Below are 13992 nucleotides of genomic sequence, written 5' to 3' on the forward strand. Positions count from 1 at the left end.
CCTGTTGAAAAATAAATGATGGTCCAACTAAACCCAAACCGGATGGAATAGCATGCTGCTGCAAGATGCTGTGGTAGCCATGCTGGTTCAGTATGCCTTCAATTTTGAATAAATCCCCAACAGTGTCACCAGCAAAGCATCCCCACACCATCACACCTCCTCCTCCATGCTTCACGGTGGGAACCAGGCATGTAGAGTCCATCCGTTCACCTTTTCTGCGTCGCACAAAGACACGGGGGTTGGAACCAAAGATCTCAAATTTGGACTTATCAGACCAAAGCACAGATTTCCACTGGTCTAATGTCCATTCCTTGTGTTCTTTAGCCCAAACAAGTCTCTTCTGCTTGTTGCCTGTCCTTAGCAGTGGTTTCCTAGCAGCTATTTTACCATGAAGGCCTGCTGCACAAAGTCTCCTCTTAACAGTTGTTGAAGAGATGTGTCTGCTGCTAGAACTCTGTGTGGCATTGACCTGGTCTCTAATGTGAGCTGCTGTTAACCTGCGATTTCTGAGGCTGGTGACTCGAATAAAATTATCCTCAGAAGCAGAGGTGACTCTTGGTCTTCCTTTCCTGGGGCGGTCCTCATGTGAGCCAGTTTCTTTGTAGCGCTTGATGGTTTTTGCAACTGCACTTGGGGACACTTTCAAAGTTTGCCCAATTTTTCGCACTGACTGACCTTCATTTCTTAAAGTAATGATGGCCACTCGTTTTTCTTTACTTAGCTGCTTTTTTCTTGCCATAATACAAATTCTAACAGTCTATTCAGTAGGACTATCAGCTGTGTATCCACCAGACTTCTGCACAACACAACTGATAGTCCCAACCCCATTTATAAGGCAAGAAATCCCACTTATTAAACCTGACAGGACACACCTGTGAAGTGAAGACCATTTAAGGTGACTACCTCTTGAAGCTCATCAAGAGAATGCCAAGAGTGTGCAAAGCAGTCATCAAAGCAAAAGGTGGCTACTTTGAAGAACCTAGAATATAAGACATATTTTCAGTTGTTTCACACTTTTTTATTAAGTATATAATTCCACATGTGTTAATTCATAGTTTTGATGCCTTCAGTGTGAATGTACAATTTCCATAGTCATGAAAATACAGAAAAATCTTTAAATGAGGGGTGTCCAAACTTTTGGTCTGTACTGTATGTATTGTCACTTTTTGTGACATACATAATTACACACAGCACTGATTGTTCAGTTTTGCCCGAATTTGACTTTTACTGTATTTCCACCAGTCCCAGCCACAGCACCGACATTTCTGAAGAGTCGGCGGAGCTAGACAACATTTATGTGATCATTTTTGCCACTTTTGTGATGTAAATTATCATAATGTCCACCCGCTCTTCAAAATGCTGGTGCTGACCAGGACTCGTGGACAGACAAGAAAAGTAAAATTTTGTCAAACATGAACAATCAGAGCTTTGTGTAAGTTTTTAAATTATGAAAATTGATAATATAAAAAAAAACTATTTTTTTAATTTAACAACAAAAAAGTGGTCCAGCTTTCTACCTCTCACCTTTTATTAAAACTGGCATGCAAAATTTGTTTCTTCATGAATTGTGGCTGTAATCTTGTATAATGTCTGCCAAGAAATAATAAAACACCTTGCAGCACCTCCAATCTATATGTCTCAGTACAGAGATGACAAGATTGAGCTGCTGCACTGAGGTCCATGATTTGTGGGCACAATGCACTGTGTATAAGGACGTCCTCTGTACAGAAACTCCATTCTATAACCCCTGGCAAAAATTATGGAATCACCGGGCTCGGAGGATGTTCATTCAGTTGTTTAATGTTGTTGAAAAAAAGCAGATCACAGACATGGCACAAAACTAAAGTCATTTCAAATGGCAACTTTAGAGCTTTAAGAAACACTAAAAGAAATCAAGATAAAAAATGTGGTACTCAGTAAGGGTAATTTTTTCAGACCAAGCAGAGGGAAAAAATTATGGAATCACTCAATTCTGAGGAAAAAATTATGGAATCACCATCTAAATTTTCATTTACAAAACTAACACCTGCATCAAATTAGATCTGCTCATTAGTCTGCATCTAAAAAGGAGTGATCACACCTTGGAGAGCTGTTGCACCAAGTGGACTGACATGAATCATGGCTCCAACATGAGAGATGTCAATTGAAACAAAGGAGAGGATTATAAAACTCATAAAAGAAGGTAAATTGTCACGCAATGTTGCAAAAGATGTTGGTTGTTCACAGTCAGCTGTGTCTAAAATCTGGACCAAATACAAACAACATGGGAAGGTTGTTAAAGGCAAACATACTGGTAGACCAAGGAAGACATCAAAGCGTCAAGACTGGAAACTTAAAGCAATATGTCTCCAAAACAGAAAATGCACAACAAAACAAATGAGGAACGAATGGGAGGAAACTGGAGTCAATGTCTGTGACTGAACTGTAAGAAACCCCCTAAAGGAAATGGGATTTACATACAGAAAAGCTAAATATAAGCAATCATTAACACCTAAACAGAAAAAACAAGGTTACAATGGGCTAAGGAAAAGCAATCGTGGACTGTGGATGACTGGATGAAAGTCATATTCACTGATGAATCGCGAATCTGCATTGGGCAAGGTGATGATGCTGGAACTTTTGTTTGGTGCCGTTCCAATGAGATCCATAAAGACGACTGCATGAAGAGAACATGCAAATTTCCACAGTCTTTGATGATATTGGGCTGCATGTCAGGTAAAGGCAATGGGGAGATGGCTGTCATTACATCTTCAATAAATGCCCAAGTTTACATTGATATTTTGGACAGTTTTCTTATCCCATCAATTGAAAGGATGTTTGGGGATGATGACATAATTTTTCAAGATGATAAATAATGCATCCAGCCATAGAGCAAAAACTGTGAAAACATTCCCTGAAAGAAGACACATAAGGTCAATGTCATGGCCTGCAAATAGTACGGATCTCAATCCAATTGAAAATCTTTGGTGGAAGTTGAAGAAAATGGTCCATGACAAGGCTCCAACCTGCAAAGCTGATCTGGCAACAGCAATCAGAGAAAGTTGGAGCCAGATTGATGAAGATTACTGTTTGTCACTCATTAAGTCCATGCCTCAGAGACTGCAAGCTGTTATTAAAGCCAGAGGTGGTGCAACAAAATACTAGTGATGTATTGGAGTGCTCTTTTGTGTATTTGTTTTTCATGATTCCATAATTTTTTCCTTAGAATTGAGTGATTCCATAATTTTTTCCCTCTGCTTGGTCTGAAAAAAATTACCCTTACTGAGTACCACATTTTTTATCTTGATTTCTTTTACTGTTTCTTAAAGCCCTAAAGTTGCCATTTGAAATGACTTTAGTTTTGTGCCATGTCTGTGATCTGCTTTTTTTCAACATTAAACAACTGAATGAACATCCGCCGAGCCCAGTGATTCCATATTTTTTGCCAGGGGTTGTATACACCTTTTGATCAGTTGTTTATAATATTTTTTGCAGATTTATTTATTTTCTGTTATGGGGTATAATAATTTTATAGTTTGGGTCATTACAGATGACCGATAACAAGTGTGCACTTTTTTGGCTGTATTTTAGTTTATTTATAAAAATTTTTTTATTGGCACTAAAAAATTTAAGCCAATATTTAGAATTTTTTTTGTTTTCTTTAACATTTTAGCCCCTTTTTGTAATACAATATTACTATTAGCGCCATATAGTAGTTTTGGCCAACATCTTGTAGTAATGTCCCCATCATGGTCCCTATCTTGTGCTTATGTCCCCCATCATGGTCCTCATCTTGTTCATTGTCCCCCATCATGACCATCTTGTAGAAATATCCTCCAACCTGGTCCCCTTCTTGTAGCAATCTCACCATTCGGCTCCCTATCTCATAGTAACGTGTCCCTTCCTGGTCCCGTTTTTGTAGTAATGTCTCTTTGCAGTAATGTCAAGATCCTGATCCTCATCTTCTAGTACTGTTCCCATCTTGGTCCCCTGCAGACATTAGCTGCTGGCCTGTGATTGACCCACAGTTGGCATTAGTATAGCTGAGTAAAGAGCTTGTCTGTGCACGGCGCCTGCAATATGTTCTACTGAAAAAGTGCTGAAGTGCCACAATCCTCAAGGTGTACGGTGCCTGAGGGCTGCATGAAGCAGCCTCAGTGGCCAAATGTTTGAGACCCCCACTCGAGTCTATAAAGCTACAGCTGTCAATCAAAATACAGGGTGCCATGATACACTGAGGGGCTGCGATTGGTTTGATTATTCTGTGATGCTCTTTACACCCTGAGTGATTTCAAACCAATCACCTATTCTGTGGAGAAGTGATAAAGATTTACAAGACAGTGACTTGAAGGGTCAACGTGATATTTGAAACTTTTTCTCAACATTTTATTTCAGTTATATTTTCAAGCAGATCAGGGGGTGCTCATATCCTGAGACGACCATAAGCTGCCCCCAAAAAACTCACTGTCTTCACCGAGGGGTGCGTAGTTCAGGCTTAAGAAACGTATACACAGTCCATAATATGGATATCCATGGAAAACGGAGGGCTTGTAGTGATCGATGGGTTATTGCATTGTGGGGTTTCTAGGTTCTGCTTGAAGGTATAAGGACATTCACAAATGAAAAAAATATCATACAAGGTTTACTTAAATCTTGCAAATGAGAAAACAGGAGTACTGGTGTGATAATTCTAATAATACAGGTGCATCTCACTAAATTAGAATATCAAAAAGTTAATTTATTTCAGTTCTTCAATACAAAAAGTGAAACTCATATTATATAGTCATTGCAGACAGAGTGATCTATTTCAAGTGTTTATTTCTGTTAATGTTGATGATTATGGCTTACAGCCAATGAAAACACAAAAGTCATTATCTCAGTAAATTAGAATAATTAACAAAAAACACCTGCAAAGGCTTCCTAAGCATTTAATAAGGTCCCTTAGACTGTTTCAGTAGGCTCCACAATCATGGGGAAGACTGCTGACTTGACAGATGTTCAGGAGGCAGTCATTGACACACTCCACAAGGTCCCAGAGTCTGGAGGAAGAGTGGAGAGGCCACAATCCAAGCTGCTTGAGGTCTAGTGTGAAGTTTCCACAATCAGTGATGGTTTGGGGAGCCATGTCATCTGCTTGTGTAGGTCCACTGTGTTTTATCAAGACCAAAGTCAGCACAGCCATCTACCAGGACATTTTACAGCACTTCATGCTTCCCTCTGCCGACAAGCTTTTTGGAGATGGAAATCTCATCCTCCAGCAGGATTTGGCACCTGTCCACACTGCCAAAAGTACCAATACCTGGTTTACACACAACAGTATCACTGTGCTTGATTGGTCAGCAAACTCGCCTGACCTTAACCCCATAGAGAATCTATTATATAGCGAATCTATTATATAGAATCTATGGGGTATTGTCAAGAGGAAGATGAGACACCAGACCCAACAATGCAGACGAGCTGAAGGCTGATATCAAAGCAACCTGGGCTTCCATAACACCTCAGCAGTGCCACAGGCTGATCGCCTCCATGCCACGCCGCATTGACGCAGTAATTGATGCAAAAGGATCCCCGACCAAGTATTGAGTGCATTTACTGAACATACATTTCAGTAGGATAACATTTCAGATTTTAAAATAATTTTTCAAGCTGTTATAAAAGTATTCTAATGCACTGAGATAATGACTGTCGTGTTTTCATTGGCTGTAAGCCATAATCAACATTAACAGAAATAAACACTTGAAATAGATCACTCTGTGTGTAATGACTCATATATATGAGTTTCACTTTTTGTATTGAAGAACTGACAAATTAACTTTTTGATGATATTCTAATTTAGTGAGATGCACCTGTAGATAAAAGGGTTTCTTAACTTGAATTGACGTCATAGCACAGACCTGCATCAACTCAGCTTAAACAGAACAAAACCCATAGGACCCTATTCATCACAGTTTTTACTCCAGAATTCTGTTATAAAATGCTCAATTGTATAATTTGGAAGCAACTGAAGGCTATGTGAAAATGTTGCAACTTTTTGCTTTCTAATGCCATTTTTATTGATAAGTGGGCAGGGTTGTGATGACTGCTGTTTGGCAACTTCATCATGAGCAGCGGTGGTCGCTACAAGTCCTCCTCCAGTAAGTGGCATAGCATGGAGGCGCTGTCCAGTCATCAGACGCTTCTGATGAATATGTCTCTTAATGAATCAGGAGCTGCGTCCTTCACCCCCGCCCTCTCATCAAGACATTAATCAGGTGCATAGTTCTTTTAAGGTGACAATACAGCAATTTAGCAGGAGTAATTAATATTTTGTATGCATTTATATACATAAGTGACATAGCCGAGTGCTGTGATGGCCTATTTTTATTAGTCCCATACAGAATCCATGAATGGATGGACAGACCTGTGCTATGCATACGTGAAAATTATTTTATTAAACATGGACAGTCTTTCTTAAGTAACACTGGGGTCCCTGGTGGTCCTAACCTCAGCAACTTATGTTTTATCCAATATGACTAACAGTGTGTCCCTCCCCTGCCTTTGTTCACGTACTCTATGTAATGTAACCTGCTTTTGTGTAAAGGGTGTAAGGCTATGTTCCCACGATGCAGAAATGCTCAGGATTTTTTCCTGAGCGTTTCTGCATCTCCCTGGCAGAAAAAACACATGCGGATTGTACATGCGGATGTGAAGCGTTCTTCACATGAATTTCCGCATGTGGGTTGTCAAGCGCTTTCCAGGCGATTTTAGCATCACTTGGAAAGTGCTTGACAACTTGGTAACACTATATAAATCCATGCAAACGCCATGGATTTATATAGTGACTGTAGAGAATGGTAAAAAAATAAATCTATACTTACCTTCTGATGGCCCCCGCAGTCTTGCTTCGCTCCGTCCTGGCTGCCGGCAGATCGCAGTGCACTACACTGAAGGACCTGCCGTGACATGACTAAATGACGTCAGCGCAGGTCCTCCAGTCCATCGCGAGCTGCCAGCAAGCGAAGACAAGCACACCAGGGGCCATCAGAAGGTAAGTATAATATTTATTTTATTCTTTTTTTACAGGTTCTATGGTACCTGGGTCAGATGAGAATCTCCTGTCCTCCACACCCGGGTACCATCCGACATAGAAATACATATTATCCGTGTGTGCAAATGTGCCGACACGGATAATAAGCGTTTCAATGCAATTCAATAACGGCAATTACGCTGCGTGTCCGCAAAATTAATGGACATGCTGCCTAATTTTCCACAATGATAATCCGCAGCGGAAATTTCCGCAGCATGTGCACAGCACATGCGGATTATCATTGGGGAACATGGCAGATCTTCTACCATGCGTTTTTTAAGCGTTTCTGCAGCGTTTTTGCCGCTGCGGAAACACTTAAACACATCGTGGCACACAGCCTAACAGCGTGTCCCTCCCCCAGCCTGTGTTCATGGACTGTAATGTAATCAGGCCTAAGTCAACATCTCTAGTTGCATCTAGTGGGTGTGAAGCCTCCCCCCATCCAGGGGCTGATCCCAGTAGACAGAACAATAGACTCATGTTTGGCCAAGTCAGTTGCATGGTGCCTCCCGACGCTGGAGGGTCTCAGGCTGCGGTCAGATCCTCGTGGCGTGTGTGGATTGATAGAAGCTGCCACGTGGGATTGTGTTGTGTCCCTCATTTACTGGATCCATTGAACTCATCCAAGGACTATTTCTATATTTTCCCTGGCGGGAGGCGCCCCCGGACTTGTTTCTGCGGTTATATAGCAAAAACAAACCAAATAAGGAGTATATGGCAAAGAATCAAAAAACTTTATTGTAAACAATATACAGAAAAGACACGCATGATTAAAAAGGACGACACACAGACAACCAAACTGGGTGACACATATACAACATAATAGATGTTAAATATCTATTGGGACAAAGTGCAAGAAGTGCTCGTATTCAAGTCATTTATGCACTGGTACAAAATTATGGCATATTTCATCACTATGGATATGTACCACGTGCCATATGGCCTATAGTGCCCTATGAAAAAATGCTAAAGAATTATATTGCACTCTTACCCATATTAGATGAGGTGTCAGCACCCAGAATAAACAAGAACCCCAACGAGTGTTCCGCGTGGTATATCCTATGGCTTCCTCAAGGGGATTGTTTAATAGGACCTTCCATGTCTGTTTAAATATACTTTGGTTCGTTCCGGTCACATGACCGCAGGCCCTAATCATCTCCTGGACCATCAGCTTATGCACGCTGAACCAGATGAGTCACGCACGGCCATCAAGGTGAACCACGCATGACAGGGAACCAGGACACGTTGCCATGGCCCCCCAACATGCGCAGACACCATGCAGATGCCGTGCATGACGCAGAGGCAAGGGGTGGCACAGCACCCACGTGCTTGCCAAAGAGAACAACACAGCAACGCATTTAGACAAGTATAGTAACGCAACTACTTAATGCAAAAATGTGTTAGAGTAAGAAGTATCACTTTCCTATAATTGCAACACGATTCTGTCAGTACGAAAATCAATTTTCTTGGTCCAATTTAATTGTTGCTCGTAGTATCCTCATATTAACCATATGTAGGTGATCCATATAGATGGTACATATAGACTACGGAGGGAGAACGTTACAAATGACAAAGAAAACAAATTAAAATCAATACATACAATTGTATAAAAATACCACAAAGAATATATCTATTAAAGAAATGGGTGAAGCTCAGGGCCTCATTAAGGCCATTTGGCGTCATTGTTCCCAGTTCCACTATCCATTTGGTTTCCCTTTGAGCCAGAAGTTTTTTTTAACATTTCCACTCCTAATGCCACTATAGATTACATCAATACCACGTACCATAAATGTTTTAGGATTTCTCCCATGACAGATTTTAAAAAGGCGTGCTATCGTCTTTAAGGAGGTTGTGTCGGCCACCGTCCTCATACCCCATGCCCCCTCACACCAGCCCCCTGGATGCCCTTCTACATTCCCCATGCCCCTCACACCAGCCACACAGCCCTCTAGATGCCCTTCTACATTCCCCATGCCCCCTCACACCAGCCACACAGTCCCCTGGATGCCCCTATTTATACCCCATGCCCCCTCACCAGCCACGCAGTCTCCTGGATGCCCCTCTCACACCAGCCACGCAGTCTTCTGGATACCCTTTTACATGCCCCTCACACCAGCCACACAGCCCCCTGGATGCCCCTCTACATACCCCATGCCCCTCACACCAGCCCCCTGGATGCCCCTCTACATATCCCATGACTCCTCACACCAGTCCCCTGGATGCCCCTCTACATATCCCATGCCTCCCCACACCAGTGCCCTGGATGCCCCTCTACATACCCCATGCCCCCTCACACCAGCCACGCAGTCTCCTGGATACCCTTCTACATACCCCATGCCCCTCAAACCAGTCACAGAGCCCCCTGGATGCCCCTCTACATATCCCATGCCTCCTCACACCACCCACACAGCCCCCTGGATGCCCTTCTACATACCCCATGCCCCTCACACCAGACACGCAGCCCCCTGGATGCCCCTCTACATATCCCATGCCCCTCACACCAGCCCCCTGGATGCCCCTCTACATACCCCATGCCTCCTCACACCAGCCACACAGCCCCCTGGATGTACCACTACATACCCCATGCCCCTCACACCAGCCACGCAGCCCCCTGGATGCCCCTCTACATACCCCATGCCCCTCACACGAGCCACGCAGCCCCCTGGATGCCCCTCTACATACCCCATGCCTCCTCACCAGCCCCTGGATGCCCCTCTACATACCCCATGCCCCTCACACCAGCCACACAGCCCCCTGGATGCCCCTCTACATACCCCATGCCCTTCAGACCAGCCACGCAGCCCCCTGGATGCCCCTCTACATACCCCATGCCTCCTCACACCAGCCCCTGGATGCCCCTCTACATACCCCATGCCCCTCACACCAGCCACGCAGCCCCCTGGATGCCCCTCTACATACCCCATGCCTCCTCACACCAGCCCCGCAGCCCCCTGGATGCCCCTCTACATACCCCATGCCTCCTCACACCAGCCCCTGGATGCCCCTCTACATACCCCATGCCCCTCACACCAGCCACGCAGCCCCTCTACATACCCCATGCCTCCTCACACCAGCCCCTGGATGCCCCTCTACATACCCCATGCCTCCTCACACCAGCCACGCAGCCCCATGGATGCCCCTCTACATACCCCATGCCTCCTCACACCAGCCCCTGGATGCCCCTCTACATACCCCATGCCCCTAACACCAGCCACGCAGCCCCCTGGATGCCCCTCTACATAACCCATGCCTCCTCACACCAGCCCCTGGATGCCCCTCTACATAACCCATGCCTCCTCACACCAGCCACGCAGCCCCCTGGATGTCCCACTACATACCCCATGCCCCTCACACCAGCCACGTAGCCCCCTGGATGTCCCACTACATACCCCATGCCCCTCACACCACCCACGCAGCCCCCTGGATGTCCCACTACATATCCCATGCCCCCTCACACCACCCCCTGGATGTCCCACTACATACCCCATGCCCCTCACACCACCCACACAGCCCCCTTGATGTCCCACTACATACCCCATGCCCCTCACACCACCCACACAGCCCCCTGGATGTCCCACTACATACCCCATGCCCCTCACACCACCCACACAGCCCCCTGGATGTCCCACTACATACCCCATGCCCCCTCACACCACCCACACAGCCCCCTGGATGTCCCACTACATACCCCATGCCCCCTCACATCAGCTGCCTGGATGCCCCTCTACATACCCCATGCCCCTCATACCAGCCATACAGTCCCCTGGATGTCCCTCTACATACCCCATGCCCCTCACACCAGCCACACAGCCCCCTGGATCTCCCTCTACATATCCCATGCCCCCTCACACCAACCACACAGCCCCCTGGATGCCCCTCTACATATCCAATGCCTCCTCATACCAGCCACACAGCCCCCTGGATGCCCCTCTACATATCCCATGCCCCCTCACACCAGCCACACAGCCCCCTGGATGCCCCTCTACATATCCCATGCCCCCTCACACCAGCCACACAGCCCCCTGGATGCCCCTCTACATATCCCATGCCTCCTCACACCAGCCACCCAGTCCCCTGGATGCCCCTCTACATATCCCATGCCTCCTCACACCAGCCACGCAGCCCCCTGGATGCCCCTCTACATAACCCATGCCTACTCACACCAGCCACGCAGCCCCCTGGATGCCCCTCTACATATTCCATGCCTACTCACACCAGCCACTCAGTCCCCTGGATGCCCCTCTACATACCCCATGCCTCCTCACACCAGCCCCTGGATGCCCCTCTACATACCCCATGCTTCCTCACACCAGCCATGCAGCCCCCTGGATGCCCCTCTACATACCCCATGCCTCCTCACACCAGCCCCTGGATGCCCCTCTACATATTCCATGCCTACTCACACCAGCCACTCAGTCCCCTGGATGCCCCTCTACATACCCCATGCCTCCTCACACCAGCCCCTGGATGCCCCTCTACATACCCCATGCTTCCTCACACCAGCCATGCAGCCCCCTGGATGCCCCTCTACATATCCCATGCCTCCTCACACCAGCCACGCAGCCCCCTGGATGCCCCTCTACATATCCCATGCCTCCTCACACCAGCCACGCAGCCCCCTGGATGCCCCTCTACATATCCCATGCCCCCTCACACCAGCCACTCAGTCCCCTGGATGCCCCTCTACATACCCCATGCTTCCTCACACCAGCCATGCAGCCCCCTGGATGTCCCTCTACATACCCCATGCCTCCTCACACCAGCCCCTGGATGCCCCTCTACATATTCCATGCCTACTCACACCAGCCACTCAGTCCCCTGGATGCCCCTCTACATACCCCATGCTTCCTCACACCAGCCACACAGTCCCCTGGATGTCCCTCTACATACCCCATGCCCCTCTACATATCCCATGCCCCCTCACACCAGCCACACAGCCCCCTGGATGCCCCTCTACATATCCCATGCCTCCTCACACCAGCCACGCAGCCACCTGGATGCCCCTCTACATATCCCATGCCTCCTCACACCAGCCACGCAGCCCCCTGGATGCCCCTCTACATATCCCATGCCTCCTCACACCAGCCACGCAGCCCCCTGGATGCCCCTCTACATATCCCATGCCTCCTCACACCAGCCACGCAGCCCCCTGGATGCCCCTCTACATATCCCATGCCTCCTCACACCAGCCACGCAGCCCCCTGGATGCCCCTCTACATATCCCATGCCCCCTCACACCAGCCACGCAGCCCCCTGGATGCCCCTCTACATATCCCATGCCCCCTCACACCAGCCACGCAGCCCCCTGGATGCCCCTCTACATATCCCATGCCCCTCACACCAGCCACGCAGCCCCCTGGATGCCCCTCTACATATCCCATGCCTCCTCACACCAGCCACGCAGCCCCCTGGATGCCCCTCTACATATCCCATGCCTCCTCACACCAGCCACGCAGCCCCCTGGATGCCCCTCTACATATCCCATGCCCCCTCACACCAGCCACGCAGCCCCCTGGATGCCCCTCTACATATCCCATGCCCCCTCACACCAGCCACGCAGCCCCCTGGATGCCCCTCTACATATCCCATGCCTCCTCACACCAGCCACGCAGCCCCCTGGATGCCCCTCTACATATCCCATGCCTCCTCACACCAGCCACGCAGCCCCCTGGATGCCCCTCTACATATCCCATGCCTCCTCACACCAGCCACGCAGCCCCCTGGATGCCCCTCTACATATCCCATGCCTCCTCACACCAGCCACGCAGCCCCCTGGATGCCCCTCTACATATCCCATGCCTCCTCACACCAGCCACGCAGCCCCCTGGATGCCGCTCTACATATCCCATGCCTCCTCACACCAGCCACGCAGCCCCCTGGATGCCCCTCTACATATCCCATGCCTCCTCACACCAGCCACGCAGCCCCCTGGATGCCCCTCTACATATCCCATGCCTCCTCACACCAGCCACGCAGCCCCCTGGATGCCCCTCTACATATCCCATGCCTCCTCACACCAGCCACGCAGCCCCCTGGATGCCCCTCTACATATCCCATGCCTCCTCACACCAGCCACGCAGCCCCTCTACATATCCCATGCCTCCTCACACCAGCCACGCAGCCCCCTGGATGCCCCTCTACATATCCCATGCCTCCTCACACCAGCCACGCAGCCCCCTGGATGTCCCTCTACATACCCCATGCCTCCTCACACCAGCCACGCAGCCCCCTGGATGCCCCTCTACATACCCCATGCCTCCTCACACCAGCCACGCAGCCCCCTGGATGCCCCTCTACATATCCCATGCCTCCTCACACCAGCCACGCAGCCCCCTGGATGCCCCTCTACATATCCCATGCCTCCTCACACCAGCCACGCAGCCCCCTGGATGCCCCTCTACATATCCCATGCCTCCTCACACCAGCCACACAGCCCCCTGGATGCCCCTCTACATATCCCATGCCTCCTCACACCAGCCACTCTGCCCCCTGGATGCCCCTCTACATATCCCATGCCTCCTCACACCAGCCACCTGGATGCCCCTCTACATATCCCATGCCTCCTCACACCAGCCACGCAGCCCCCTGGATGCCCCTCTACATATCCCATGCCTCCTCACACCAGCCACACAGCCCCCTGGATGCCCCTCTACATATCCCATGCCTCCTCACACCAGCCACGCAGCCCCCTGGATGCCCCTCTACATATCCCATGCCTCCTCACACCAGCCACGCAGCCCCCTGGATGCCCCTCTACATATCCCATGCCTCCTCACACCAGCCACGCAGCCCCCTGGATGCCCCTCTACATATCCCATGCCTCCTCACACCAGCCACGCAGCCCCCTGGATGCCCCTCTACATAGCCCATGCCTCCTCACACCAGCCACGCAGTCCCCTGGATGCCCCTCTACATACCCCATGCCTACTCACACCAGCCCCCTTTAT

Source organism: Phyllobates terribilis, unplaced genomic scaffold (genome assembly GCF_046119375.1).
Source record: "Phyllobates terribilis strain yellow unplaced genomic scaffold, ASM4611937v1 Scaffold_1__5_contigs__length_1240528914, whole genome shotgun sequence".
NCBI classification, from domain to species: Eukaryota; Metazoa; Chordata; class Amphibia; order Anura; family Dendrobatidae; genus Phyllobates; species Phyllobates terribilis.